The following is a 25,665-nucleotide window of genomic DNA, read 5'->3' on the forward strand; positions in this document are numbered from 1 at the left end:
TTTTTGGTGACATCTTGTTTTTGGTGACATCAGGTCAGATTTAATATGTTTTCTATTTGCAAGGTTATATGAACTACAAGAAAGGTCACTACAAGGCAAACTCTGGCTATAGACCTAGCAGGTTTGAATTTTATAATCACCTATTTCTTACTGGGGTTTAATTTGTAGCTGGAAAATGATCCAAAGGTTCTTGCTTTATTCATTATTATTTCCAATGAGGCCGGTGGGTCCACTGTAAAAACCTCAATAACATCTGCATAGGCAGTGACCTTCAGCGCACTAATTCCAGTCTGTAGTGGTGTGATATGTTCATTAATTATCAGTATCTGTATGGAGGGCTCAACGTATAATGCCTCTTTGTATAAAAAAAGGTGCTGACTGAGTGCCCAGATAGCACAATTTGGCCTGCAGTATGCATTATAGGGCTAGTATCCACGTAGGAAATCGGCAGGTAATTCCAAATGTGGCAACAGTTGGCCAAAGACAACTCCAAAGGCTGTTTCTGCTTCTAAAAGTATCATACCTAAGTAGCTCCCTGCTTGTTTAGGTTGACATTTTTTTTATTAGCTGTTTCATTGTACATACAGTTGATGCTCTGCCATCTAATGCACAGTAAACAATTAAGAATTGGAATATCTCTGTTACATTCAACTCTGTCATGACCCGCATTTTCAATATATTGCACACGGTACATGCAAGTCAGTCGCATGCTACAGCATGAAAAGGCATAACTTGAGGAGGGTCAGAACTTACCCCCATAACATGGAACACTGAAACCCCGCCCCTCGCTGCCCCACCCCGCCCATCCTCCCACTGGTATGCATATTTCCTCCTTCCCCAGTGACGCCTTTGTGAAGAGATTGAGCACTGTGCATTTATTTTATCTCAGAAGTGTCTTCCATTGCTCCGAGACAAAGCAGGCAAAGGTACTTTGGACAAGTAATTTCATTAAATTCGGTGGACAACAGGTTCAGAAGAGGCCTCCACACCTCCCTAAAGCTGGACCCTGAGCCTGTTAGAGAGGCCTGCATACGTTCCGTCCCCAAAATATACCATCGTTTATGGAGACAGCCGGTATGTTTGGGTACTGTTTGCCTGCCCCAGTGCGTTAAAATGTTTTGGAGCACCGCCCCCTGTGCTAAGCGCATCTGTTTCCCTTTGCGGGACTTCAGTGGAAATGTGAGGGGATTGGGCAATCCTAATACTACATAGCCTGGGAATCTTGGAATCCGTGTCTCAAACTGCCCATCAATTTCATCCAAGATTGGAGGGCAATATTTAGACAGAACCGGACAGTCCCACAACAAGTGAAGCAAAGTCCCTTCCTCCCCACACCCCCATCAGCAGGTAGGGCTCTGGTCTGGATACCCCTGGTTTAGGCGCACCGTTTTCAGATACCAGTATGTAGCTATCTTGAAGGCTGTTTCCTTACTGATAGTGTTCCTCACTGTGTGCTTGGCCCTGTAATAGATGCCCCCCCCCATTCTTCTTTGATAGTTCCCTACCTAGCTCCCTCGTCCACCGTCTCTGACTGGGTGAAGGCTCTGTGGGGGCCGGCCTGTGGAGCATGTCATATAGCTTTGAGATCAACTTCTTGTAAAATGTCTTTGTGATCAACCATTTTTCGTATTTCATCAGCTTTCTATTTACTTTGGGATGTATGTCGGGGTGTAGGAGCCAGTGTCGCACCTGCATGTAGAGATACCTTTCTGTCTCCGGGAGTGTGTAATCTTGCCTCAGTTGTGAAAAGTGAATAATCCCCTCTATCTCAAACAGGTTACCTGCCGTATTACAAGGCGTAGCTTGCCAAGCTCAAAAGGCCGTGACATCCATTCCTGGGGAGAATTCCTTATTCTCAAGCAAGGGCGTCATCGGGGAGGGAAATGACGTGAGTTTTTTCCTCGTGGCCACCTCCTCCCACGCATCCATCACTGCCCTATTGATTAGGGATCCCCTCAGGCCTTGTGGTCTATCAGCCTTTTTCAAAAAGGGCACCTTTCACAGAATAAATCTGAGTCAGTGCTCTATCTTGGAACAGCCACCGCTTCTCGGATTCCTCTCGGGTCCATTCAACCAAGTATCTTAGTTGAACTGCTCTGTAATACTCCTCTAGTTTGGGGACCCCCAGCACTCCCTCCTCTGCTCTCAGGTAGTCCAAATCCTGCCGCTTGTGTGGTCTGGCTCCTGTCCATACGAAATGGCGCATTTCTTTCTGTAATGCCTTGAGTGTCCCTTTCGGAGGATTGACAGGCAGTGTCTGAAATGAGTACAGTGCCTTCCGTAGGACCAACATCTTTAATGCAGCCACACAACTCATTAGTGACAGTTGGTGTTGCCTCCATACCTGTAAATCGTTTGAGATCTGTCTAGTGAGTTTGTCATAGTTCGTGGTGATCATTTGTTGGACCGATGGCTCGATTTCTAAGTAAGGGATCGACTTTGTTACTTGGATCCCTGAGAACTTATCTCCCTCCAACCTTGAGCCTAACTGTGCCCCCACTCGATTGAGGATCTGCGATTTTCTAACGTTAACTTTAAAACCGGATACACCACCAAAGACCTCCAGCTCCCTCAAAAATGCCGGAACCGACCGCGCAGGAGCCTCTACTGAGGCCAATATGTAGTCAGCGTACAAGCTTATGGCATGTCTTTCCCTGCCAAATGATATGCCCCTGATGTCTGAATTGTTCCGTACCCTCTCTGCCAGCAGCTTGATGTATAGAGTGAATAGGAGGGGTGACGGTGAGCCCCCCTGCCTGGTGTCCCACTGAATGGGAAAGGGACAAGACGAGATCCCATTGACCCTAATGGAGGCTGTGGGGGAGCTATAGTAGCTAGCTATCCACGCCCGAAAGCATTCCCCTAGCCCGAAGTGGGAATACAAGTGCTCCAGGAACCCCCAGTCGACCCGATCGAACGCTTTCTCTGCTGTCAACTGTCAACAGCAGTGCATTCATGTTCGTGTAGTTGGCCTTGTCTATTAAGTGGAGGATCCGTTTCGTGTTATCCCCACTTGGCAAATTTGGATAAATTACGCTAGGTCCGGGTCTATTATTCCAGGCATCATCGGACCCAATCTCGCCACCAGGATGCCTGTGATCAGTTTGAGAGCCACATTCGGTAGGGACACCGGGCAGTAAAAGCTAAATTTCTTCTTGTCCTTCCCTGGCTTAAGGAGGAGCACTATAGACACTGCAAACATATCAGTGGGGATCGACTCTGGCCCCTCAAATGAATTAAACAATCATATCAAGATCGGTGCTAGCAGGTGGCAAAAAGACTTGTAAAATCCCTCCGAGAAGCCATCTGGCAGGGCGACTTAAGAGGTTTGAGACGTGAAATCGCCCCTATCACTTCCTCAATCCGAATCGGAGCATCTGCGCGGACGTGTGTATCCCTTACAAATAGGAGGTCGCCAGTCCGACTTGGTCTCCCTGGAGTATAAGTCTGTGTAGAAGTCCCTAAATGCTTGCGCTATGTCTTCGTCTTCAGTGAGACTCTCTCTATTGTCATTCTCTATTATCTGTCCCCTCTGTCGAGGTCCAGCCCTGCCAGTTGCGCCCATGCCACCTTCAGCTGCCGCCAGGCCCTAGGCGCCCCTGTTTGGCTATGCACCTGTTCCAGCTCCAGTACCTGTGCTGAAAGATCTGCTCTCTTTTCCTTATGCTCTTTATCCTCCGCCACAGAGATAGCAATTAATTCCCCTCTCACTACCGCTTTCAGGTCTCCCAATAATGAGGCTATTGATCTATCCCAGGTGTTGTTTACTTCGAGGTACCCTTTGATGCATTTAGTAAGCTGTGTTATCTCTGCTTCCTTGTGGAGCATAGTGTCCCTTAACCTTCAGCCCACCTGCTTTTTCCTTTGTGGCAGCAACTGTAAAGAGACTGTCACCGCATTGTGATCAGACAGTACTGCCAGGGAAGTGTCTTCCTCACCCACCATCTTGCTGACCTCTGCTGTACCTAGAATGTTCAAAGTTCAAAGTAAGCTTCATTCGATTTTTCAGTTAAAATCATAAAAGCACTGCAAAGACATTTGTACATACAACATTTAAAGTGACATGTGCATAATCAATACAAGAAAAACGCTTACTTGATCGTTAAAAAAACATCTCATAAAATTCATAAAAACCATAAAAGGCAAGCATTTCATTGGTAACAGACAGCAGTACACGGCAGGAAGATGATTTAATACAATGATTTTCTATATGTTATTACCGTTTTTAGAAAACACGAAACTGCATAAACAACATGATCTCCTTCTAACTGTAACATTCTCAGGTATGCTGGTCTACATTTTCGAATCCCCCATCGCTTTAAGAAAGGCGACAAAAATTGTTTTCTGGGGTTCGTGTATAACTTACAAAAAACATAATATGAATATTGGACTGCACCGATGTGCTGTCACAATGACATATAAGTTTAGTAGAGGACCAGTCATTAAGGTTAGGTAAGGTAACCATACGGAAGAAGGAACCCAGACGTAAACGTGTCAGCAGCATTCAGGGGTATGGACTCTGTACCAGGACGAGGTAGGTTTGAAGACCCTCGATTGGTGTAATTGCCTGGTAATTTAACACTGTGCGTTTTGATTTTTCACTATTCCATCTGGCAGTTTCTAGATGGGTGGTTATCATTTTTTTCAGGGCTGATCTTGATAACCCATCTAGAGTTATAGGATTATCAAAAAACTCTAAATGGCCTAGTTCAGTGAATATGGATCTCACATAAGATAACCATTTAACATTAGCTGCCCCATCTAGAGCTAAACAATCTTCAATAAGGTCTCTGTTAAATCTGGCTTCCTGTGTGACCCAAACCTTGTGCCAAAGCAAAATGGGAGACATCTTAATGATGTTGTTAAGGTATGTAACTCCTACCTCAATGTGTGACATATACGTAGAGGTACTTTTAGCCACTCCCAAAAGATGACAAATAAATTGTTTTTCACAACTTTGTAGGGAGTGGTCTTTCTCAATACCCCATATGCCAGCACCATAGGTAGCCGTGGATACGCATTTAGCTCGGTAAATCTGGGTCAGCTCCTTAACAGGCTTACCACCAACTTTATCAGAGAAAGCGCGCAGTGGACCTATGGTTCGGCTATAAGCCAGCTTCCTGGCAGCTATGGCTGCCTGCCAGCGACACCGTCTGTCGAACAAGATTCCCAGATAACAGAATTTATCAGTTGTGGCTATTTTTTGATTGTCTAGGAATATAGTGCAGGGAGTTCTACCTAGAATGTGATCTAGGTGTGCATATGTCTTACATGCGTGAGAATAATAATATGTAAATTGTGATGTGTGAGGATCTGCCCCCCTCCACAGATCCAGCAAGACCATGGATTGGAGCCACTCTCTACCTTCCTGTGATATCTCTCCCGTTTGTGAGTATCAATTACCCATTCTGTCTTTTGTCTCATCCATAACTATATTCAATTCCCCCCATGATCATCTTACGTTCTTGTCTTTGCATGACCTCCATGAGGGCTGATCTCAAGAATTTCTCCTGATCTATGTTAGGTGTGTAGGTGGAACCTATCAGTAAGTTATGTCCCTTGAATACATGGGCCAATACTCTACCTTTGATCTCAGCCAACGTTTCCTCCCACTGTCCCCTTGTTAAAGATTAGACTGCAAACGTCAACATTATCGGCGCCATCTTGCCCCTTTCGAGCCCATTCGTGCGCGTAAGCGGCAGCCATTTTGAGCACCATGGCCTCCCTGCCCCTCGCTGATAGCCAGCGCGTCTCTCTCTCTCTCTCCTAACCTCGCAAGCATCCCCCGCACGCTGACAACCCCCGCTCTCTCATGCCTTGGGTCATAAACCCCTCTTCAGCGCAGCTTCACCACAGAATCCCATCCTGTTCCCAGCGCGACACCTCCCCTCATTCCTTTCATGGTCTCAGATCCTTTTGATGCAAACCCCCTTTCCCTGTGTCCCCGTTTGTCTTCCTTGTTCCCAGGCCGCCACCTGGCCCTGCGGATACTGTTTATTACCCCGTACAGTAGGAAGCTTCCCCTCCCCATCAAAAGACCCTCGAGCCGATCAAAGCCCCCACCCTTTGAGATCCGATCAACTCCACGCATTCCGTGAATCGGCGGAATGCCCTGCTGCGCGACAATCATCACCTGTTGTGACCGGGGTGGGGAATTCAACTGTAAATGTATGTGGGAACGGGTCTGAAGGGGAGATTCCGAGGATGTTCTTTCAAATATCAAAGTGTTGCGAGAATGTGTTACGTGCAATAAAGGTCATAAACCCTAGTATAAGAGGCCAGGCCTCAGAGATGTGGTTAGAGCACCTCGTGACGATACTTGCTGTCTGAATTGATGTGTTCTCCTCCGGAGAAAATAAAATCCTCGTTTCCTGCCTTCCAGTCTCCAGCGCCTGCTTCTTCATTGATTAATATTGGTGGGTCATAGAGGCGACACCGCCGGGCAACATAAAGGGGTCGTTGGTTACTGGTTGTCTTTGAACCCCTTTTAACAATTGGCGTCCCAAGCGTGGGGCCCATCAGCGACTCGTGGATCCAGTGGGAGAGGTCCTGACGACAGAGTGAACGACTGCAACGATCGGAAGGTACCCTGTCCGATAGACCCTCGTCTGACAGCCGATCATCCGAACTTCACTGGTTCCGAACAGACCTCTCTCGAGTGATCTGCGGTCCTGACTGGGAACCATCAGGAGTGCCACAAGGAGTACGAAGAGAAGAGGACGATCGGGCGCTGGATTCGGAAGACAAGAAACTGTCCATGCGGTCCGGGTAAGGTCGTGTAAACACGACGAATTGCGAAAGTGATTGATAATTGATGAGAAAATACTAGTATTACTTTTTGTTAATTTATTTGGAGATTCACTGTCTGCAAACGGAGAAACAACAGGCTCTCCCTTTATAAACAGTGAAGGATAGGTACGCATCCATCGGACCTATCTTTCTCCCCCACTGAACAATTGCCCCTCCCCCATTGATTAACTGTTATAGATTGTTTTCTGGAGATTCTCTGTCTGCAAACAGGGAAGAATAGGTCCCCTCTTTGCAGATAGTGAAAGGGTAGGTGACGCGGACCTTTGCGAGCCTACTTATTCTCCCCATTGACCATATTGATTTTTTATTTTTGACCTAACATTGATTGCTCAAGATTGGTTCATGAGGTATTCACTGCCTGCAAACAACGTAGAATAGAAATATTCTGTCTAGTCTTTGCACGCAGTGATAAGATAGGTAGTGCTGACTATTATCCCCATTGTGATCCGTCATGCCTGTCTTCTCCCCACTGGTTAGTAGCCTGTTTAGCCCGGACCGCTTATTAGAGATGAACCATCCGGCTCCGCTGGAAGGCACCCCTAATAAGGACATGTTCATGAAGCATGGATTAATCGCTATAGCCTATAGCCAGCTGTGGCATAAATATACGAAAAAGGATCGAGAAAGTCAGTGGCCACTGATAGGATCCTTTGAAGACGATAAAATAAACGCACTAGAAACAGCCCTTGGTAAAAACAAGACGACGCCCACTATGCTTGACAGCTTCGGCATGTGGCGAAAAGAAGCCGAACAACGTAAAAAGAGAACTGAGAGTAGGTTGGGAAAAGAGCTGCGGAAAGCAGCCCACCTAGCGGCCCAGAAACTAGAGAAAGAGATAAAAGAAAGAGAGGATACCAAACAGAAACTAGAAATAGAAACGTCAAGCCAGTGTCTGGTTAGAACACCCTCCACGCTCTACCCTGAATTACACTCGAAACAGCGAACCAACGATGATCTGCTGCTAGGTCCTCCGATCATCCACATGCCCCCTCCATATGCCCCTTCCCAACCCTTAGCACAGCACCCACTACCCCCAGGTACAAGCGAGAGTAGCACCACGGCTTCAGCCCCCATGGCCTCTGTGCCGGCTGAACTCCTTGTATTAGATGCTACGCAAACGACAACGTTGGGCGACCCAGAGGCCCGAAGGGTTGGTCCTGCAAGAACATACAGACTAAGCAAAAATGAGCGAGCAGGGGTCGACAAGATAGCAAAAATACTGGTAGAGAAGAGGGAAGATGAAGAGTCCGTCACGGATGTGTTTAATTCTTATACAGGGAGTCACAGACGACACTTTACTGTACAACTGTGTTACCACGTCTTAAACGCATACGAGGACCGATATCAAGAAAAAGGTCCCCAGAGCCTAACGACTCTGTACCGGAAGGTCGATATCGGGGATGAGAGTGAGAGTGATGTGACGGACCTCCTTACGCGTACGCTTGAGGTTTTCCGCCACCTCACTGAACAAAAGCCGAAAATCGAATCCACAACATCCGTAGCAACCGAACCACAAACTGAACGATCTAACACCATGATGCCGATACGAGAGGCTGCCCCTTACTGGGTTCCTCCACGAGGTGAAGGGACTCACGATGACGCAAACAACAAAGATGCAAAGGGAAGCGTAGTGTACAATTGGGTCTACCAACCATGGGACCGGCAAGAGATTCTGACCTTCCGGAAATCTCTGCCTGACCTACGTAAAAACCCCACTGCCTTCTATACTGAGTTGGGTACAGCCCTAGGATCGACGATTATGACTCTGGCTGACATCGACTTGTTTTTCGGGTTATGTCTACCAGCTGATGTGTGGAAGCAAATCCGGAAAGTCGACCACTCTGAGCTGTTTGGACATAACTGGTCACAACTCGATGGCATAGACAGACAACGAGAACCCGGACAAAAGCCTTTGAAAGCCATTTTAGACCTCCCGGATAAAATCGTACAGAAATTAAAAACCCTGATCCCAGAAAAGAAAGTGGACTGGTCGATAGTAACGGCCTGTCGCCAGAAACCTCAGGAGGATGTATCGGAATACTTCTCCCGGTTTGAAACGGTGTTCTCCGATTACAGCGGCCAGGACTTGACCACTGCAACCGGACACCATCTGTTGGTCCAGAATTACGTTAAGGGTTTATCACCGGAGGTCTCGCAGAAACTGCAGGCCAGCGAAAGTAGTTGGGCAGCCTCCAAACCTACGGCTATCCTCCAGATGGCCCAATATTATGAACATCAGAAAAACGAAAACGATAGAACAACAGAGAGAAAGAAGAAAGACTTAAAGGAGAGGGTGATGATGGCTCAACTGCAAGGGGTGACTATGGGACGAGACCAATCCCGGGGAAACCATCAGATGAACGTCCCTAAAACTGCACCTCCCAAGGACCGTACTTCGACTCCCCACATTGGACGTACAGACATTAGAGAGGACCAGTGTGCTTTCTGTAAAGGAACGGGCCACTGGAAATCTCAGTGCCCAGTTCTTTTGGAACTCATCAGAAATAGAGATCCTAGGGATACAGCAAGTGGACCAAGAAATAGGGGACCACAGCGAGGGCCCCCAAACGACGCAACTAATGATAGATCAGGTAGGCCAAACACATTTGACCGACCCCGACAGAACCAATGCCAGCAATCTGACTACGATGATGTTCATGACTTTGCATAGGACTGCCTAGGGCACTGAAGCCCGAAAACAACTGCACTGGCTCCCCGTTGAATACCGGATCCGTTTCAAATCCCTGTGCCTAGTGTACAAAGCTCTTGCTAAACCCAACCCCTCAAGTTTGGGATCCATTCTTTCTCGGCACAACCCTAGTAGAAATCTCCGCTCCGGTCACAAACTCCTTCTCTCTGTACCTCGTGTCAGAAAAGTAAGATGGGGAGGTAGGGCCTTTTCCTTTTTGGCACCCAAGTGGTGGAATGCCCTCCCTCTAGAAGTAAAATCTAGCCCCTCTCTGCAAACGTTTAGATCTGCGCTCAAGACCCATCTTTTCATACTTGCATACCCCTAGTGGCATTCTGCATTAGTGGCACTCTATTTTCTGTATATTTTCTGTTTTTTGATTTTGATAGGCGCCTTGATACCTTCGGGTTTAGTCTGCGCATTACAAATTGCTTAATAAATAAATAAATAATAAGGGCAAGGGAGGGATGCAGTCGAGCTCCATGTTGACCAGCAAGGCCCTTATGTCACTGCTAAGGTCTTGGGTACAAAGTCACCATTCCTGGTAGACACTGGCGCAACACGTAGTGCATTATCTAAACGACTGATTCCAAGGGCACCCTTGTCTGGCTCACTAATAACATCGACAGGTTTCGATGGAACGCCCTCCACTAACCCTTTGTCCGCCCCGATCCTCTTTGACTTAGAAAACAACACCACTGACACCACGTTTTTGCTTTCCTCCAATAGCCCTGACGCAATTATGGGACTCGACTTATTGAAACACTTCCGAGCAACGATTAGATGTTCCCAAGATGGAGTCCGAGTTTTCCTTTACGACAATCCCGTTCTGCTTAGACATTGCCCCCCCAGACACATGTTTTCCATCACCGACGCTGACACTTCCCTGCTTGACACTCTGCCTCCGTATCTGTGGGCCAAAACGGATTCGGATGTAGGGCGCATGATGATCGACCCGGTGCACATTACTGTTCGACCAGATGCAACACTCCCAAAACTTCCACAATATCGGATATCGCCCGAGGGCGAAAAGGCATTGGTAGAAATCATCCAATCACTGATAGACGCAGGAGTGGTAGAGGAAGTGGTTAGCAACGTTTGCAACAGCCCAATCTTGCCCATCATTAAGAAACAGGGAGAAGGAGATGAGAAAGCATACCGCTTCATCATTGACCTTCGAGAGATCAACAAAGTGGTGGTACCCCAGTACCCTGTGGTCTCGGACATTACCACCATCCTGACTTTGATTCCCTCCACTGCCACCACCTTCACTGTCATTGACCTCAAAAACGCATTCTTTTCCATCCCCATCCACCCAGACAGCCGATATCTCTTCGGTTTCACCCTAAAAGCCCGCTCATATAGGTTCTGCCGAGCACCCCAGGGCTACACAGAAAGCCCTAGCATCTACAGCCAGGCCCTCAAGAGACAACTGGATCAAGTCCAGTTACCCGATGGAGTGGTGTTAGTGCAATATGTCGATGACATCCTCTTGGCAGCCGACACCACTCCACTAGCTGTCACAGCCACCATTCAACTCCTGCACTTCCTTGCAGAAAATGGCCACAAGGTCTCTAAGAAGAAGTTGCAATTCTGCCAACCCCAGGTCACTTACCTAGGCCACCTTTTGTCCAAAGACGGAAGGAAACTGACTCCTGACCGGATCCAAACCATTCTCGACACCCCCATCCCTAGGACCCAGAAACAGGTCCGCTCCCTACTAGGCCTCACCTCCTTCTGCCGACAGTGGTTACCCAACTTTAGCCTCGTAGTAAAACCACTGCTTTCACTGCTAGCTAAGGGTATCCCTTTCCCACTCCCTTGGACCCCTGAGTGTCAGGCTTCCTTCATGCAACTACGAGATGCCCTTTGCTCGGCCCCTGTGTTGGGTACCCCCGATTACACAAAGCCCTTCTCCCTTTACACTCACGAAAGGGAGGGGTGCGCTTTATCTGTCCTGACCCAGTCCATCGGCTCAAAGCAACGACCATGCGCTTACTTCTCAGCCACCCTTGATCCTGTAGCCAGAGCCCTGCCTGCTTGCCTTCGAGCTGTAGCTGCTGCTGCGATCTCTATCCGACAGAGTGAGGGGATCGTGCTCTCGAATTCCCTCACAGTACTGGTACCCCATGCAGTTGACACCCTCCTAAACCAAACCAAAACGCAACACCTGACGAGTGCACGACTGACTGGATACGAACTGACTCTGCTCGCACCCCACATCACTCTGAAGAGATGCACCACACTGAACCCAGCAACCCTGCTGCCCTTACCAGAAAACGATCCCAATGCGCACCCTGTACACGATTGTGTGACCCTCACAGACGAACAGACCAGAAGTAGGGTTGACCTCAGAGACACGGCCTTTTCCGACCCTGACGGAGAGCTGTGGGTGGACGGTTCTTGCATCAAACTCCCCGATGGCACCACTTCAGCTGCCTATGCAGTCACCACGGCTCGAACTGTAGTCGAGACAGCCCGCATAACGCAACGATCTGCCCAGGCAGCGGAACTGATTGCCCTGACACAAGCCTGTATTCTAGCAGCAGGAACCACAGCAAACATTTACACCGACAGCCAGTATGCCTTCGGGGTGGTTCACCATTTTGGGCTCCTTTGGAGGGAGAGGGGATTCTTGACCTCACACGGCACCCCCATTTTGCATGGGGATCTAGTCTCCGCCTTGATCGAAGCCGTCCTTCTCCCCAAAAAGCTTGCAGTCATCAAATGCCAGGCACACAAAAGGGTGACAGACATTATTGGACAGGGAAATGCACTAGCCGACATCACTGCCCGAACGACAGCTGAAAATAGGACGACAACACGCATGTACGTGACCAGGTCACAAGCAGAAAAATGGTCTGACGCTAGGGACACTATTAGAGACATTCAAATGGCTAGCACACAACACGAACTGACTGAATGGACACGGGTGGGATTGAAAGATGACGAAGGCTGCTGGCGGACAAAAGACACAAACAAATGGTTGCTACCTGACTCGTATCTGATTCCCATACTGACTATGGCACACTCCCCTGCCCACATAGGATCAGCCCCCATGATTGAACTTGTCTCCAGAGTTTGGCACAATGATAAGATCACAGAGTCCGCCAAGCATCTGGTCCAACAATGCTTGATATGCCTGCAACACAACCCCGGGAAAGGAACTGTAGTACCCCGGGGAGGGTTTGGGGTCCCAAATCACCCGTTTGAAGTCCTGCAGATGGACTACATCCAACTAGACAGATGTCAAGGCCTGAAATATGTACTTGTTGTGGTATGCGCATTTAGCAAATGGGTGGAAGCATACCCAACCCGTGACAACACTGCTATGGCCACAGCAAAAGTACTGTTAAAGGAGTTTTTCCCCCGTTACGGCCTTTGTCGAATTTTGTGGAGCGACAATGGCCCCCACTTCGTAGCCGAAGTTATCCAACTCATTTTGAAGGGGTTGGGTGTAAAACAAAAGTTCCACGCAGTCTTCCACCCCCAATCTGCTGGACTAGTTGAACGACATAACGCCACACTGAAACTAAAATTGGCCAAAATAGTGGCTACCACAGGACTGAAATGGCCAGACGCACTCCCCCTGGCATTGCTCTCAATGCGTTCCACCCCTACCAAATACCACTTGACACCATACGAGGTTGTATTCGGCCGGCCTATGAATGTCTGGTCTGCACCGAAACCAACTTCCATTCATGACGTCCCGGACGTCCTAATGTCTGATTACTTATGCCAGTTGACTAAAACGCTGTCTGTTATCCATCAACAGGTGCTGCATGCCATCCCTGACACTTCCAGGGGTCCCGGACACACCATCCAGCCTGGGGATTTCGTCCTGATCCGGAACTTCCAGCGTGCCAAGAGTCTGGAACCCCGGTGGACGGGCCCCTGGCAAGTCCTCATCACCACCCGAACAGCACTTTGAGTGGAGGGAAAACGCAACTGGCTGCATGCAAACCACTGTAAGAAGGTCTCCTCGACCCTGACCTCGACCGAAAACATCGACAACCAAGAAGAGCTCCTGAACAAGGACCGACCGTCACTAACCTGCTATCCTGATACCGAAACACTTGAACTTTCAAAATTCTCCGATCCCACTGTGCCATCGAGAGAAGGGTATTTCCTGCGTCGAAAGGAGGGAGCTTCGGCTAAGTAGACCACGGACTGAGTTAAATCTCAGAACGGTGACCTAAACACTACCAAGGGTTACCCGGAGAGAAGCAAAACAAAGTCTGTGGTTCTGCCCGCTACCGAGCACCTTGAAGATGATGGAAGCGCCAGATAAGAAGATGATGGAAGCGCCAAATAAGAAGATGATGGAGGCAACAGGAAATACCCACCACAGAAACCCAAAAGCAGACAGACTCCACAGCTCAAAGACAATTGCACTCTTCATCACAATCCTTTTCTGCTTTCTCCTCATGACCACACTCTGGATTGTGGAAGAAAATGCACCTGCTCACGAAACATTCCTGACCACTGCTCAGCCTACCACCATGAAGGAACATTATCTGATTTCGCTCTCTCCCCAACTCAGAGAGAGGCGAAAGGAATTTTGGAATAACTCTTTCGTACAACTACTTCACCAGCACAACCTTGCCACCAATGCCACCAACTGTTGGATCTGTGGGTTGCTACCCCACGCCACTGGACACTCGATACCATTCATCCCTTCACCTTTCTCAGTTCACGGCTCCTGTCTTGCTTGGCTGATGCTTCTGCAAGAAAGCTTTAAGGACAATGCCACCTCCAGCAAAACCGTAACGCATTTCTACCACGGGGTCTGGCGGAACAGAACAAAGACACACTTCTGCCCGCAGACCACCAACAACACAATCCACTTGGACATCCCTGCTAAAGAACAAATTGAAATGCAAGTGTTCAATAATCCAACCAGAACCACCTTCTCCTACCTGCGAAAACGAACGGCTGCCACTCTGACCCTGGCCCTGTCAGTCATCAACGTCACCGGCCACATGTGCATGGAAGGGCTTGGGACTCAGCTGGTAGGCCACAGTGCTTGCCGGTTTTCCAGAACTCTGGACTCCACCGACCCACCTTCCTTTGTGGCATCTCCAAACACGTATTTCGTCTGCGGCACGAAGGCTTACACCTGGCTCCCCAAAGGCTGGGGGGGGCACTTGTTTCATTTCCTTCATCCTTCCTCCGACTTATGTGGCACCAGCAAATCATCACAGACAAAAACGAGCCAAGGACATTGAACAAGCCGACTCGAAAGGAGCGCAGTTCCTCGATGCTATGAAGGGACTTGTCCCCCTCTGGGGCCCGATGGCAAACAGCCGTGCCATCCGACATCTGACTCAAGCAGTTGAGACGACAATGAACATCACGGCTGGTATCCTTGCTAACAACACCGCTGAACTTCAAGCGGTCCGCTTGGTGGCCCTCCAGAACCGCCTTGTCCTAGATGTGGTTCTTGCGGATCGTGGTGGAGCATGCCGCATTATTGGGTCCAGCTGCTGTACGTACATACCGGACAACTCACCCTCAGTGTACAAAGCCATCGAACATCTTCATAGACTCTCTTCAGAAGTCCACCAAGAACAAGAAGAATGGTCGCTTGGTGGTTGGTTCTGGAGCACCGTTAAGAACTGGGGCTGGAGACTATTCACCATTATCCTGATTCCTGTAGTTGTAATATGCGGTTTATGCTTAGGAATTCAATGTCTGCCACCTCTGTGTACATTATGCGTAAATTGTATTTGCCCTAAGACTGTGGACTTTGGAAGCGAACATATGAGAGCAATATATGATGCCGAGGTTAGGAATTTGATGAAGATTGACATTGAGTAAGCAAGATTGGCTAAGATATGTTGAAAAGGGAGGACTGTTAAAGATTAGACTGCAAACGTCAACATTATCAGCGCCATCTTGCCCCTTTCGAGCCCATTCGTGCGCGTAAGCGGCAGCCATTTTGAGCACCATGGCCTCCCTGCCCCTCGCTGATAGCCAGCGCGTCTCTCTCTCTCTCTCCTAACCTCGCAAGCATCCCCCGCACGCTGACAACCCCCGCTCTCTCATGCCTTGGGTCATAAACCCCTCTTCAGCGCAGCTTCACCACAGAATCCCATCCTGTTCCCAGCGCGACACCTCCCCTCATTCCTTTCATGGTCTCAGATCCTTTTGATGCAAACCCCCTTTCCCTGTGTCCCCGTTTGTCTTCCTTGTTCCCAGGCCGCCACCTGGCCCTGCGGATACTGTTTATTACCCCGTACAGTAGGAAGCTTCCCCTCCCCATCAAAAGACCCTCGAGCCGATCAAAGCCCCCACCCTTTGAGATCCGATCAACTCCACGCATTCCGTGAATCGGCGGAATGCCCTGCTGCGCGACAATCATCACCTGTTGTGACCGGGGTGGGGAATTCAACTGTAAATGTATGTGGGAACGGGTCTGAAGAGGAGATTCCGAGGATGTTCTTTCAAATATCAAAGTGTTGCGAGAATGTGTTACGTGCAATAAAGGTCATAAACCCTAGTATAAGAGGCCAGGCCTCAGAGATGTGGTTAGAGCACCTCGTGACGATACTTGCTGTCTGAATTGATGTGTTCTCCTCCGGAGAAAATAAAATCCTCGTTTCCTGCCTTCCAGTCTCCAGCGCCTGCTTCTTCATTGATTAATATTGGTGGGTCATAGAGGCGACACCGCCGGGCAACATAAAGGGGTCGTTGGTTACTGGTTGTCTTTGAACCCCTTTTAACACCCTTGAACCGTTTAGCCACCAAGATAGCCACCCCGCCTTTTTATCCGGGGCAGATGAGAAGAACTGGTGTGGGAAGACTCAGGATCTCAATCTATGCCAGTCTTTGAAGAGGAGACGTGTTTCTTGGAGAAGGAACACATCTGCCTCCGAGTTTTCCAGATAGGAAAGAGTGGACCTCCGTTTAATGGGATTGTTAAGGCCTTTCACATTGAGAGTGAGAATTTTCATTGTGGGCCGGGACATGTCTCTAATTCTGTGTGTTCCTCCCTCTCCCCTGCTGCCCCTCCCGTGTCCAATCTCAAGTGCATGCAGTCTATCCTTTCAGCGTCAATATCCTGCTTACCAGTGTCCCACCTAACCCAACTGTGAAACCCCTTGAGCCCCATAATGTCCAGTGCCCGCCAAACCTGTTCGCGTGTCCTGGTGTTCAGAAAAGTTAAGAGTATTGTGTGGCCAGATCCCCCACCTCCCCGCTCCCATCATGTGACTCCACCACCCACCCAGCTCATCTGTCCCTCAATCTTTTTAGGGTATCTTCATGGGTGGTGTCCCCCTAGACAGCGTCTCCATCACCGATTGTCTTTTTGCGTAATAGTCGTGGGATTGGGTCTCGTTGCTCGTTCTGTACTCCGCTTTCCGGTGACCTTTTTCCAACGATCTCTGGGAGTCTTGGTCTGTTGTTTCTCCACCTCCTCCTGATGTAGATTTTCAATGCCCAGCACTCAAGTGTCCTGTATCAATCTGAGTTGGTGCAGCTTGCCCTGCCAGTTAAAAATGATCGAAAATGGGTGTCCCCATAAGTATGGAACGCCTTGGTACCGAAGGTGTGTAGTTGCCAGCCAAAACTCATTCTGCTTTTGGAGAGTTATTAGGGCCAGATCTTGAAATAGGGCAATGGAGGGATCTTGGTAACGTATGGGTTGCTTATCTCTGGCAGCTTATAATATGCACTCCTTAAGTTGAAAGTCCGGAAAGTAAGCCAGGAAATCTGGCGGGGGTGTTAGTGCTTGACGTGGGAGTCCCACTCAGTGTTTCCGGTGGGACCTCCACTACACTCCTGAAGAGACCTTGTAAGTAATGCGTAATATCCGGACCTTCTCCTGAGAAGGCACGCCCTTAACGCAAATGTTATTTTGGTGTCAGTGATTCTCCAGGTCTTCTGTGTGTGCCTGAAGGTCGATCTGCTGCGATTTGAGCCAGATAATCTCTTGCTGCAGTTGTTCTACTTCCTCCTAGCGGGCCTATTCTTGATATTTAATGGCGGCCACTCGTTCACCTACGGCGTCAATTACCCGTCGTACCTCCTTCATCTCTCTTGCTATTTCTCCTTTCAGCGTCTGGAATTTGTCTCTTAGTGTTCTGAAGAGTATCTCCAAAAAGGCGCGAGTGACCGTGTCTTCGTGGGGGTCTGTGTCCTGCCCCGCTTGTGCTGTTGGGGAAAGTCTTCCTTCTCCACTGCCGGACAGCAGAACCTTGGCCAGCTTTTACTTTAAATTCCGGTCTTTCTTGCCCCTTATTGAGGACATGGCCACTACATCTCTACCTGCCAATCCGGGCCGCTGTACCCTGTTTTAGATGGGTGCTGGTCCTGTTTCCCGTTGATACCTTTCTACCAGGGTGTCAGCACTCTGATCACCTTTCACACGGACTCTAGAAGGGCGTAGGGCCCTCTGTCGGGTTCTCCAGTCTCAGTCTTATCCCTTTAGGCCTACTGAGGGCTCTCCCTGTCTTCTCTCCCGGTGCTTTCTCCATTTGCCTCCTTCAGTGGTCCACATGTCAGTGTGACGCCGTTATCTAGTGGAAAGGCCTGTCTGCCCTGGTCATCTCTGGAGATCCTGCGACCTGCCTGCATGTCCTGCTGATCTTGTGTCTCCCTGCGTGGTCCAGGCCATTCCCTGCTGCTTCTTCTCTCCTTGCTTGTCCCTCCTGGGGATCCTCAGAGGCCAGGCCTCTTCCCTCTGGCTGCAGGCCCTCCGGGCACTCTCGCTGTCTGCCCTCACTGCCCTGCGCAAGGCACCCCGGACTTTCACCCACTGGCTTGGGCATCCAGCCTACGGCGGGGCAGGGCCTCTTCCAGGCCAGAGGAAGCTCTTGTCTTCTGGGGCACTGTGCGCAGGTGAGGCAATTACTTGAGGAGCGGGTGTTATACTCTTAATTGGGCACTCTTTGTTCCTATTCCTGCGCGTGTGGCGGTGTCAGAGGGACCTCACAATTAACTCTGCCACTCGTTCACCAGGGTCTGCCACTCGGCTTTCCAGCTCCCGGCTCTCCCTAAATTTCGCCTTCGCAGCCGTGCAGGCCGATCCTTAATCTGCAGAGCAGCGCCCCCTCCCACCGGTGTGACCTATCCTCTTTCCGGCACCGGTGCTGCACTCTAAGGTCGCCCATTGCTCCGGGAGTCCCGAATCCGGATTTCCAGTCTCTAGGCGTGACGCAGCCTGGACGCGCCTTTGGCCTCCGCACTCCCTTTGCCTGTGGTCCACACTGCTTGCCTCCGCACTTCCGCTGCAGTCCCCACGGTGATCAGAGGGTGCCCTGGAAGGGTTGCGGTGAGTCCTCAGTAAGCTCTAGGGGTGCTGCATCTCATCACCCGCTTCATGGGGCTATGCTCGGCCCGGCTGTCATTTTTGGACCATGAGCCGCACCTTCTCAGGACCTGCTTTCTCTGCTAGACGGGTTCCAGGGCCAATTTTCGCTCTCCCTAATGTTGATGGCAGCCAGGTACCAGATCCTGTTCAAAATATCACTCTGAGAGGGGGTATTGCTTTGGTTGGGCTGGACTGGGCGATCAGGAGCTTGGAGACAAAGCAAAACATCTCACCAGCTCGCCGTCATGCCCACGCCCTCCCTGATTGTTTAGCTTAATCGAAGGCCATGATAGCTGTATTGATGTGTTCTGTAGTTCCTCAGCCCACTATAAAGCAGTATTGTAGTCCTGAAGCCATGCCTGGCATCAAACGGGCCAGGCGATTAGCCAACACCTTGGAATAGAGCTTAGCATCTGCGTTAATGAGGGATATTGGCCGATATGAGCTGCATTTATCAGATGGCTTACCTTTTTTTTTTATATTTGAATTTTCCCAGGTTAATGTTGTTATCCCAGTAGTGCTGATCTCTTGTTTACCCTTGGCAAGCAATGGTACTGTGATATTCCTAAACAGTTTCTAGAATTCAACGGGAATCAAATAATCCTCAGCTGCATTACCTGGTGACAACGCCGAGAGGGCCACAAAGAGTTCCTTTTGAGAAACCTTGGCGGTGTGATTGCGACAACAGGTCAATGCTAATTTAATTAGGGAGATTATAGACCCAGTGGCAGGGCAGTTAAAAGATCCAGAACTGATTAGGCAAGAATTTTGAAGGTTTTATAAAGAACTATATACTGAGAATGGCAATGGGGATACGACCGAAATTGAAAGGTACCTAGAGAATTGTGAAGGTGTAAGCCTCGAGGTAAATAAGCAGCAGGTACTAGAGGAAGCTCCTAACATGGAAGAGGTATTGACCGCTGTCAAGAGCCTCCCTAAAGGGAAGGCAACAGGTCTGGATAGTATCCCTTCGGAGTTCTATGGCACATATGTAAATGTACAGGAATTTATATAGTGCAAATCACCGAGCGGTTTCTAAGCGCTTGCTTAGGGAACCCGTCCTGGTATTCCCCTGTGAGATAACCCGGCAGGGTATCCGCAAGGTGAAAGCCAGGCATCCCGCTGCGAGGGGCCGTTGTGGAGATTAAGCACTCTATTGCCCAGAGTCGCAGAGTGTGAACCCGTGAATCGAGTAGGCACCGGAGCAAGAATTGTCGAGTCCATGGACATTTAAGGACTCAAGACCCCGCCGAGCCGGGAATTGAACCCTGGTCCTGGGCTGACCTCTGCTTCCAGGTCTGCCTCCTCTAACCAGTGAGCCACACTTCTCCATTTATAGATGAAATAAAACATATCTCAAGGGATCTGATTATCCATATTTTCTCCGGGGGGGAACCGCCCAGTTCCTGGTCCAGGGCCAAAATCGTGATTTTCACTAAAAAGGGGAAACCCCAGAACATCTAGGTTCATATCGCCCCATAACCCTTATAAACGCTGATTCCAAAATATACTCCAAAATCTTGGCAAACCGAATAGCACCTATAATACACAAAGTAATCTCCAAATGCCAGCACGGTTTTGTTCCTGGAAGGTCAACGATAAATCATATCCAGAGGGTTATCACGGATTGTATTGTGTTAAGCCAATGCTGAACACAATACAAAAGGATCTACGACGGTTAGACAATCTCCACCTGTCCATTATCGGGAGAGCAAATGCAATGAAAATGGTGTATTTTCTCAAAGTACTATACTTATTCAGGGCAGTTTGCCTAGAATTTTCTAATCAATGGTTTACAGTAATGGAACATACCTTTTCTAGATTTATATGGTCATATGCACAACCCCGTCGGGCATATAAATATCTTACCCTTCCTAAGGACAGAGGTGGGCTAGCTCTTCCCAACTTAAGGAGATATTATTGGTCATGTGTATTACTCTACAGTAAGGAATTATTGCAAGGGGGGAAACACACAGAGGAACATACCGCTTCAATCTTTCAGCTACTGGTGGGGAATTCCTGCTATGGCTATTTATGGAGGCACATACACGACAGCTACCATAAAAAGGTCAAATTTAAGACTCTTTATAGCTGTTTTAAGGTATGGAAGGTCGTAAAAAAAATATTAGGAATAGGACAAACACCGGTATTGAACAATCCAATTCTTGCACCAATAATCTTTAAGGATAACTATGTAAACAAATGGTATAATTTAGGAATAACACAATTAGGGGATTTTTATACTACTCAGGGGATTAAATCTTTTGATGCTCTGAAGGAAGAATTTGGCTTAGATTGGCGGGATTTCTTGAAATATCTCCAAATTAGGGATTTCTTAACTCATAAACCTGGGGCAAGGACACTTGGGGAAGAATCTACTGTAGTAGAGACAATTATACACTCTAAGAAACACTCAATAGGTGGGGTTTATGTGTCATTGTTGGACATGTTCCCGGATGATTTAGATAAAACGGCAACGAAGTAAACTTGAGATTTCAAAGGAAGGATTTTTATATTTCTATCAGCTAGCCCAAACTATTCTTATTTCTACCAAACTCCAGGCACAATTTTACAAAACCTGTTTTTTTCTCTACTATACACCCGATAAAATGGGGAACCGGTAATGGGACTTGCTGCCCGAAATGCAACCTATTTAAAAGAGATTCCATTCATATCCTTGCCTCTTGTCCGGTGTTAATACCTTTGATACAAGATATAGAGAGGTTTTTAACTTCTGTTCTTCACAGAGAGGTTGCTTTGTCACCTGAGGCAATGGTACTTGGGCCGGAAGATCCAGATAACCTTGAGAGTGGCCACAATTTTATATTCGTTGCTATGGCAGTTTTGCGTTTATGCCTAGCCTCGGCTTGTCTTGACCCGCTACCACCCTCTTTCCAACAGTGGCTAGCCAGGCTTTTAGCAGTGCATAATATCGAGATAGCTATATATAAGCGGAAAGGAAGACGGCGACGCAAAAGGGGTATGAAAATCTGGACTCCTCTTACACACTGGCAAGATTTACAAGACTAATTTATTATTAATGCTGTAATGTATTTATGTTATTGTTTTAGTTTGTTTTCCGTGATGCCTGGAATATATTCTGTAAATTCTCTATAATGAATATGTAAGTATGACAAGCATAATGTGAAGCTCATGATGTTAATGTGCAGAATGTTAACCTGTCCGGGGGTGGAGGGGGGGAATATATATGTTAAAAATAATAAAAACATTTTTAAAAAAAGAAATTAAAAAAAAGCTGTGATGATGTGATACATGTTTCTCATGAAGAAGATAGAACTACTTATAAGAACAGGATTGGAGCAAAACTGTTGCTGGAGAAAATATTGTTGATACGGAAAGTAAATAAAATGTTTAGACGTTTGCATTGGTAGCACTATAAACTTAGGACCTATGATGTTTTACTGGCTAAAAATGTATTTGAGCAAACTTCCTGTAACATGCCAGAGTTGCATTTAGAAGGATTGTACCTCAGACTAAACTGACCTTCCTGTTGAAAATGAAAAAAAAAAGAGAAACCTTAGAAGTAAACTGGGGGGCAACCTCCTTCTGAAAGAGGGGAAGAGCTGCCTTTTCTAGATATTTTACAAATTTCTCTGTATTTATTGGATCTGACTCGGCATATAGAGTATCATAGAACGCTATAAACTGTTAAAGAATCATGTGCGTCCCAGTGTGAAGTGTATTAGCAGCCCCTTAATGGCCTTTATTGAGTTTTTGACCTTTTTGTCTGCCAGTTGGTATGCGAGTATCTTCCACACCTGTTCGCCGTATTCATACTGCACAGACCGGTGTTTGTTATAACTCGCAGCTACATTCTCCTTTAAAGTCCGCCCAGCTAAAGCCTGTGTTGTAACAATGCCAGTGCAAACCTGGAATTTCCTAGGGTAATTTTGGTTAACAGCCATTGCATGACGTCTTTCCAAGTAAGGAAGTTCCACACAAGTGGTTTAGTAATACCTTCTCTGGCTTTATTCTCTCGCCATATGAATTGCTGTGTGATGCCCCAAATATATGCCTTCATTGAGTCTCAAAGTGCACAAAAATTAGTAGAGTTGATATTAAAATGTTTAAATTCTACCAAAAGTCTTTCAATATATGCAATATACTCATTGTTTGTCAATGGGTATCGTGGGAAAGAGAAGGAGTGTATAGTTTTACTCGTTTACGGCGTTTTGAAGCTAAGAATGATAGGGTTATGATCCGATGTAATTTTTGAACACAGCTAAATCGTGCCTGTCTGAAATATCAAATCGTGAGCCCAAACCATATTGATCCTGGAATACTGCCTGTGCGGACATGAGTAAAATGTGTAGCCTGGGAGGTCTGGGTGTAAAGTTCTCCAAACATCTTTAACATTATGCAAGCGCACTAGTTCCAAAATCAATGCCCTTACTTTTAGCATCCTTGCAGTCATACAGCGACTGGTAGAGTCGATAGAGTAATTTATCACGCAGTTGAAATCCCCCAATATTAATATAAACCCTTGCAATTCCAATAGTATTAGCATTAATGCATTACAAACCTTGGGATCATCGTCATTATGCCCCGTACACACATTCTACATCAAACATAGCCAACTGAGCATATTACCCACCTCCCTCTTGGATATGATAAGACCCTGTGTGTTGTATATATAAGATTCCTACTAGCTAGGATTGCAGTTCCTCTGATCAAAGCACTTTGTGAAGTGCATACCATTGTTTAGAATTTTAACGGATTAAGCGGCCCCCTATCTTTAGGAACTTAATGGGCTTCTGATAAGAATACAAGATGTGGTTTATATAAATGTTGCCCTTTGCAAACTAGCTAACATTTCCTATCAGCATTTAAACCAGAGACATTCCAACAGAGGCACCTGAATAGCGCCATAAGTTTTCAAGAGTTGTACACAATATATTGATTTTCCTGATAAATACATACAGTTTTTAGTATACTTCTTATAGTTGAAAACCTTGTTTATTAAAAAAAAACTAAAAAGTTGGACACTGTTGGCTACTCTCTGCCTTTTCTTTTTCATACCCCTTTGCTTTTAGCTTGCCTCCTAAACCCAAACCCTCCAAGCACCTCCGGTCTATCCCACACCCATCCCACCCTATGTCCAAAGAAAAGTATCACCCCTCTCCCAGCTGTTGCTGTCAAGACAGATAGCGAGAGCACCAGCACACCCAGAAAGCCCCCCACCGCCCCCGAACACCGTGACTCAAAAATGTCTTAGTGCAGAAATGAAGGAAAAGAAAGAGAGAAAAAGAAAACCAATAAGACCAAAGGGAATCATTGTAATAGCACAGAGATGTTATGTTATGTTATGTTATGTTATCCTGATTTATTGAGCGCACAGCTGCCCCAGCAAAGGGGCGTCCTGGCGCTAGTGCAGAACAAAACCGGACAGGAGGTGGGAAACACAACACGACGGCAACAAGAACTAAGGGGCTAAGGGGAAAAGAAAAGTTTTAACCGCCTTCCTAAAAGCCAGGAGCTCATCGATGGCACGGATGTGGACGGGCAAGGAATTCCACAGTTTGGCGGCAAGGACTCGGAAGGAGCGGCCGCCAATCCTGGATCTCTTGAAACGGGGAACAGTGGCAAGGTGGAGAACAGAAGACCGCAGAGAACGAGCTGGAACATAAGGAGAAATGAGTTGCTGCAGAATCTGAGGAGAGGAAAGCTTAAGGATTTTGAATGTCAAAATCAAAGATTTAAACTTTATTCTCTGTGCCACCGGGAGCCAATGGAGATTAAAAATGGTTCTCCTAGCTGAACAAAATTTAGGCAAACCAACCAGAGCCCTGGCGGCAGCGTTCTGGACGCGTTGGAGACGGGAGAGCTCAGCCTGATTGACTCCAAGAAAAAGAGAGCTGGCATAGTCTAATTTAGACAGAATCAAAGCTTGCACAATAAGTTGACGTGTAGGAGCGTCAAAGTATTTGAAGGTGGACCGAAGCTGACGCAAGATTCCAAAGCAAGATGCCGCGGTCTTTTTAGTGTGAGTGGAAAAGCTCAGTTGGGAGTCAAACCATACCCCGAGGTTTTTGACTTCAGTGACAGGGGTAGGGGTAGGACCAAGCTCGCTTGGCCACCAGCTGTCACCCCACAGATGAATTTGTTTCCCCACAATGAGCACCTCGGTTTTTTTAGCATTCAATTGTAGGAAATTATCATTCATCCAGTGGGCCACAGACATGAGTCCCTCACGGAACTTGGCTGCCTCGAGATCGGAAGCCCCACTAATCGCAACCGCAAGCTGCGTGTCGTCTGCGTAGGACACGATGGAGAGGTTCCCACGCATGGCGACATCAGCCAGCGGCTGGACATAAAGATTAAAAAGAGTGGGGCTTAAGGCCGATCCCTGGGGGACGCCCTGGGCAATCGCATGAGGTTTGGATTCAAAGGGGGGAGTGATGACCCTGAAGGAGCGATCAGATAGAAAAGATCTGAACCATTCAAGGGCCAGCTTATCCAACCCTGCCTCAACCAGACGTTGGAGTAGAATGTCATGGGAGACAGTGTCGAAGGCGGCACTTAGATCGAGGAGCACAAGTGCCGCCGTGTGACCTGAATCCTCTAACATGCGAAGATGTTCAGCCATATACAGGAGCGCCGTCTCGGTGCTATGGCCGGGCCTGAACCCATTCTGCGAGGGATCTAAAATATTCGCAGAATGGAGATGTTTTGCTAGAATAGTATTAACATGGGCCTCAGTCAGCTTAGCAGCCCACGGGAGGAGAGAGATGGGGCGATAGTGTTCAGCTTTTTTAGGGTCCAAAGCAGGTTTTTTCAGGATAGGAATTACCTGCACCTGTTTCCAGGCAACTGGTACAGAGCCAGAGGA

The sequence above is a fragment of the Lissotriton vulgaris genome, chromosome 1_1 (genome assembly GCF_964263255.1).
Source record: "Lissotriton vulgaris chromosome 1_1, aLisVul1.2, whole genome shotgun sequence".
NCBI lineage: Eukaryota > Metazoa > Chordata > Amphibia > Caudata > Salamandridae > Lissotriton > Lissotriton vulgaris.